This window comes from Camellia sinensis, chromosome 13, assembly GCF_055761805.1.
Source record: "Camellia sinensis isolate YWXY chromosome 13, ASM5576180v1, whole genome shotgun sequence".
In the NCBI taxonomy this organism is placed as follows: Eukaryota; Viridiplantae; Streptophyta; class Magnoliopsida; order Ericales; family Theaceae; genus Camellia; species Camellia sinensis.
This window is the reverse complement of record NC_138973.1, coordinates 6,255,107-6,261,106: the sequence shown is the minus strand read 5'-3', so window position 1 is coordinate 6,261,106 and position 6,000 is coordinate 6,255,107. Positions and strand designations below refer to the sequence as shown.

General features: G+C 30.5%; 1 pseudogene across 1 annotated transcript in view; it reads left to right on the top strand.

Moving 5' to 3' along the window:
* Positions 1-915: 915 nt before the first annotated feature.
* The window catches only part of LOC114319114 (aspartyl protease family protein At5g10770-like), a 67,327-nt pseudogene continuing 62,242 nt past the window's right edge, over positions 916-6,000 (top strand). The window contains exons 1-3 of the transcript XR_014347815.1: positions 916-1,204; positions 2,856-3,432; positions 5,498-5,905. The product of XR_014347815.1 is annotated as an aspartyl protease family protein At5g10770-like (transcript). The remainder of the gene's footprint in view (positions 1,205-2,855; positions 3,433-5,497; positions 5,906-6,000) is intronic.

Below are 6,000 nucleotides of genomic sequence, written 5' to 3'. Positions count from 1 at the left end.
AAAAAAATGGTTGTGAACCTGAAAAAATAAATAAATAATAAAAAAAAGATTGAATGTATATTTAGTTTTGGTTGTGAATCTTAAAAAAAAAAAAAAAAAAAAACATATGGGGAAATTAGTGGGTACCCATCCCCAACCTATCCCCTGTGGATATTTAAAGAATATCACTTACCCTACCCAATGGATTAGAAAAAGAGGAGAAAACCCATGTATTTTGGTTGGGTCTCCATGGATATCCACAGGGTAGGTTTTCCATTGCCATCCCAAAATCAAAATGCCTAAATAAGTACAAAAAAACAAAATATGTTAATTTAGTCAATAAGACAAATGTCATATCCAAACTATAATAATTTTACTTTTTCTCTCGCAGCCATCACATCCAAACAAAAAAAAAGTCAAAAATTCTTTTAAAACGAAGTTAATTTAGTTAGGTTAAATTAGTAAAAAAAAACTAAAAAAATAGGCTAAAAACACTTTCCAAATGAAGGCTAAATAACATGAAAAATCAAAATAGTGTTCTAAATTTAGATTATTCTTGGTGTGACTCATGCCAAACCAAATTTAAATCTACACAACACATTCAAATTATTGACACTTTTTTGAATATTTTTTTTTCTTCTGAGTAAATAAGATTTAAATTTTTCTCCTTCTCTTATTATTAATTTTATACAATTTCTTGTGATTTAACATTTAATTTTAACCAAAGAGAAAATAAAAAATATATTTTAAAAATGTTTCTTTCTACTCTCTTTGCTTTTCCTCTGGTGTATTTTCTAGGAAATGTGAAGGATGACCACAGAAAATGTAAAAACATGGAAAGTCTTGTCTTAGAGGGTGACGTGGAAGGTTGAGCATCCATTATAAATTCAGTAGCTTATTACAACACTCATAGCACAAGAAGTGCTTTGAAAAAAAGCATAATCGAGAGAGGACTTTTTGTCAGTGATGGCCACTCCAATAGCGTCCTCCATAACCATTAGCCTCCTCTTCTGTATTTCTCTTTTCCTTCGTCTCTGTTCCTCAAAGAATGGCTATGCTTTGGGTGGTGGAGAGAGAAGACTTTCCAAAGTCACTTTCATACCTTTCAAGTCAACTCTCTTTTACCAACTTCTGTTTGCAGCCCTTCCATCAAAGGTCATTTACATTAATTCTCCCTACATATATTATCATATCATATCATATTATGGATTGAATTGGGAAGTGGGTTGACTTTATAGTTTTTTGATTTTTTTAATTATTTTAATCTGGGTTAAAAAGTTTGGTTTGGAAAGGACTTTTTGATTTTTTAATTTTTTTTGACTTTTTTGTGAAAGAAGAGTGTAATGATTATGAGTTGGATGTGATGTTTTATTTTTTGTGATTAAAATAACTTATTTTGTCTTTTGTGTCTAAAATAATAAAAAAAACCCCATATTTTTCTTCTCAAACGGTAAAAGTAATGTACTTACAAAAAATATTCCCTCTCCTTTGAGGTGGAAGGAAAGGGCTTGAGAGTGACCATACTGCACCTTAATGTTAAGAAAGTCTCTAGAACAGTTATTTGACAGTCTTGTACTAATACTTTACACAATTCAATATATAACATTTGTCATATTATTTCCGAAAAATTAAATTAAAAATATTGAATCTCACTATTTTAATTAATAAAAACCATAAATTTTCCTTTGCTTGTGGAATATGCAATGAAACATCACAAGGTCCCCTAAGTATGAGACCACAATTGACTTAGATCTCTATCTACTTAAAAATATATGTAATTCATTCTCACATACTTTGGTGTATAAAAAAATTGTTAATGCAGAGATTCTTTTGTTTCAAAAAGGGTGATGTTAGAAAATCTTTAAATATTATTTTTAAATTTATCAACGTAATAAATTTAGGTCTCAAGCATTTTTATAAACTTTTACATAATTATTTTTAATGTTTTGTCCATAAATCTCTCCTAAACAATCTTTCCTACTAATTAAGCTTGAACAATTCCATTATCTTTGTATATTTTTTTAAATATTTATATGTATAATTAATCAATTACATTAAGTTAATAAAGTTAACTTTATTATACACATAAATTTGTTATACATATAATTTAATATTAGAAAAATTAATCATACAAATAAAATAAAGAATCACTTTTTAACTTAGGTTGTTAAGAAATAATTAATAATGTTTTATTTCATTTAATAAGTCTTGAAACTTGTTAAATTTTAAACAATAGGTTAAAAATAGAAAGTTAACAAGTTCAAAATATAAAATAACTACAAATTAATATAGATTAAATGCGTTTTTTAGGGTTATTACAGCTTAGTGGAGTGTACAAAAAAAAAAAAAAAATCATGAAGAAATTTATAATTTTAATTATTAATATTTATAAAATTTCTCTCTGATATATAATTACTTTTGCAAAACTTCAACAATGTGATATTTTTCTTTTTTTTTACTCATTATTTCTATTATAAATAAATACGCGTTTGTTTTTTTATTTTTTATTTTTTTATTTTTAAGATCAATTATGAATACTTACTTTAATACGAGAAATGTCAGAGATTGCCAATTTAAATTCCATAATTCAGTTTTTTGTAATCTTTTTTCCTATAATTTGAGATAAAATTATTATATATATAATCATTTGTAGTATTATAAAAATGACGTAATATATACAGAGAATTCTATTATGAATTTTTTATTATAATTTATTATAGTGTTATTTATAAATATGATACTATTGGTTAGAGATTTTTCTGACTAAAATAATGATAAAAATAAAATAAATTAAAATAGTTAATAAAATAAAATATTAGATAAAATATATTTTTTTTTTTTATTTTTTATAACTTTGTTTTATTTTTATTTATCAGCTAAGAGGAAAGGGACGTCAGTGTCGTTGAAAGTAGTTCACAATTACGGTCCATGCTCTAATCATCTACGTCCAGAGAGAGCGAGTGCTCCTCCAACAGTGACTGAGATCCTGACTCGTGACCAGTCCCGAGTCAACTCAATCCAGTCTCGACTCAGGCAAAACAATCTAGAAAAGGACTCCTCCTCCTCCAACTTCAAGATCACCACCACCATTCCTGCGAACTCGGGCCTCTCAATTGGCAACCCCAACCACATTGTCACAATCGGACTCGGAACCCCCAAAAAACACCTATCCCTCATCTTCGACACCGGCAGCTCTTTCACCTGGATTCAGTGCTAACCATGCATCGGCTTTTTCTACAAACAAAAACAACCAATCTTCGACCCATCCCACTTAACAACATACAAAAACATCACCTGTACCTCCCAACACTGCTCTCAGCTTTCCTCGGCCACCAACACCCCCCCTCTTTGCTCAACCAACACCTGCGTCTACGGCATCGGGTACGTCGATGGCTCCACCTCCCAAGGTTTCTTCGCATCCGAAACTCTCACATTGACACCCTCCGATGTTTTCTCCATGATGTAGGACAAGATTTTAAAATTTTTTATATTTTTAGTTTTAATATTTTTGATATATTATTTTATTAGGATTCTTGTAATTTAATATAAAAACTTTAGAATTATTAGGTTTCTTAATTTTATTATTTTGGAATTAGATTTTGATTAGGATTTTAAATAGTTTAGAATTCTAGTTTCTTATTCTCTTAGGTTTTCTAATTTGTATTGATTTAAGTTTCCTAATTTATTTTATAATTACTTTTCCTAGAAGTGTTAGGTTTATTTTATTATAAATAGTTATATAAGCCTCATGGCAAAAACAACTTTTATTCATTCAATAATATTTTTTTTAGAGTTTTTCTTTTATCTTCCTTGTGGATTCAAGGGTGTTCTTGTGGATTCAAGAATTTTCGTCTACTAGAACGATATCTAGTCTCGTGTGATTTATTCCGCTGCGTCAAATGGTATCAGAGCATGGATTCGCCTAGCTCAATTACACAAGACAATGGAGCACACACAATCCCTATTGACGTTGATCGTAGGGTGGAAGCCATATGGGATGCGATTGAGGAACATCGGCTAGAGGTGCACGAGCTTCGCAATGAGATTTGTAATCTACTTGCCGATTTGGGATTAATCGTCAACTAGAGGCAACCAACAGTTGACAGCAATTGTGCCGAAGGATTCACCCGAGGCCAACCTGTTAGCTTACGTTATTTTGCAGAAATTTCATATTTTAACGGTTCAAATAAGTTTCAAAAAGAAGATTTTCTTGATTGGTTGCTTAATCTTGAAAATTTCTTTGAATTTATGAAGATTCCTCATGAAAAGAAGGTTATATTTGCATCTTACAAACTTGATAAAATTGCATTGAAGTGGTGGAATGGATTACAAGATTATCGAGTTTGCAAAGGTAAAGACAAATTTCATTCATGGTTAACAATGAAAAAGTTTTTGGCAACAAAATTTTACTTTCATGATCATGAAGATATATTGTCATATACCAATCAAGATACTTCTATGGAGTTGGTAAAAATTTGCAATGAAATTGTAGTTGCGAAAGAAAAGAATTTGCATCCAAATATTATTTGTGGTGAGATTGGTTGTAAAACTGATGAAGAAGATACAAAATCTTGTTCGAGTATTGATAATGCATCAACACATGGTAATTTGAATATTTAGGAGAAAGTTTTACAAACAAACCATAAAAATATTGAAGAAGAAGAAGATCTGATTGAGCCCAGTAACAAAGAGAAAATAGAAGAAGAGATAATGCAATCGCTGCATGGAACAAAGAAATTGGTTAATGCTACACTTGATATTCCAAGGTTGATAATTGAAGGATCAATTGAATCTGGGATGGTGCAACATCAAGAGAGCATTCAAGTTCTACATGAAGTAAATTTGGTTGATTTTCTTGGTGTAGAGCAATTTAGTTTGATTTTCAATACTTGTCTAATTAATCTTGTCAACTAGTTGAAGCATATAGAGAAAAACTTTCAAAAAGTAGACTTTTCTACATACAACTTTTGGAAAAGGGGCAAGCAACTGAAATATTCAAAATATCTCTTTATTTGGCAAGGAAGATGGCAGATATCTAATATGAACTCGAGGACGAGTTCTTTCAAAGAAGAGGAGTTTGATGTAGGACAAGATTTTAAGAATTTTTATATTTTTAGTTTTAATATTTTTGATATATTATTTTATTAGGATTCTTGTAATTTAGTATAAATATTTTAGAATTATTAGGTTTCTTAATTTTATTATTTTGGAATTAGATTTTGACTAGGATTTTAAATAGTTTAGAATTCAAGTTTCCTATTCTCTTAGGTTTTCTAATTTGTATTGATTTAAGTTTCTTAGTTTATTTTATAATTACTTTTCCTAGAAGTGTTAGGTTTATTTTATTATAAATAGCTATGTAAGCGTCATGGCAAAAACAACTTTTATTCATTCAATAATATTTTTTTTAGAGTTTTTCTTCTATCTTCCTTGTGGATTCAAGGGTATTCTTGTGGATTCAAGAATTTTCGTCTACTAGAACGATATCTAGTCTCGTGTGATTTATTCCACTGCGTCACTCCAATTACCTCTTCGGTTGCGGCGAGAAAAACAAAGGGGTCCTCTTCGACAGCTTGGCTGGATTGATCAGACTCGGAAGAGATCGATTGTCTCTCGCCTCACAAATATCTTCCAAATACGGGAATTACTTCTCGTACTGTCTGCCATCAACGCCGAGCTACACCGGATCTCTAACTTTTGGAACCGAAGGAAAAAGCTTCACCGGATCATCTCTGCAATACACGCCATTGTTATTGAAATTGCAAGATCCTTCGTCGTACTACGTCGATATAATCGGAATCAAAGTTGGTGGCAAGACATTATCGATCTCTCAACTGGTGTTCAAGACCTTGGATTTGTAATCGATTCAGCACCGTCATCACTCGTCTTCCTTCGGCGGCGTATGATGTGTTGAAAACGGCTTTCCTGAAAGATAATCTTTACAATGGCAATGGATCGAAGTTCCCATGAGGGTGTTTAATCACGCAAAAGAATACAATCTGGAAGAGGAAAAACAGAGAG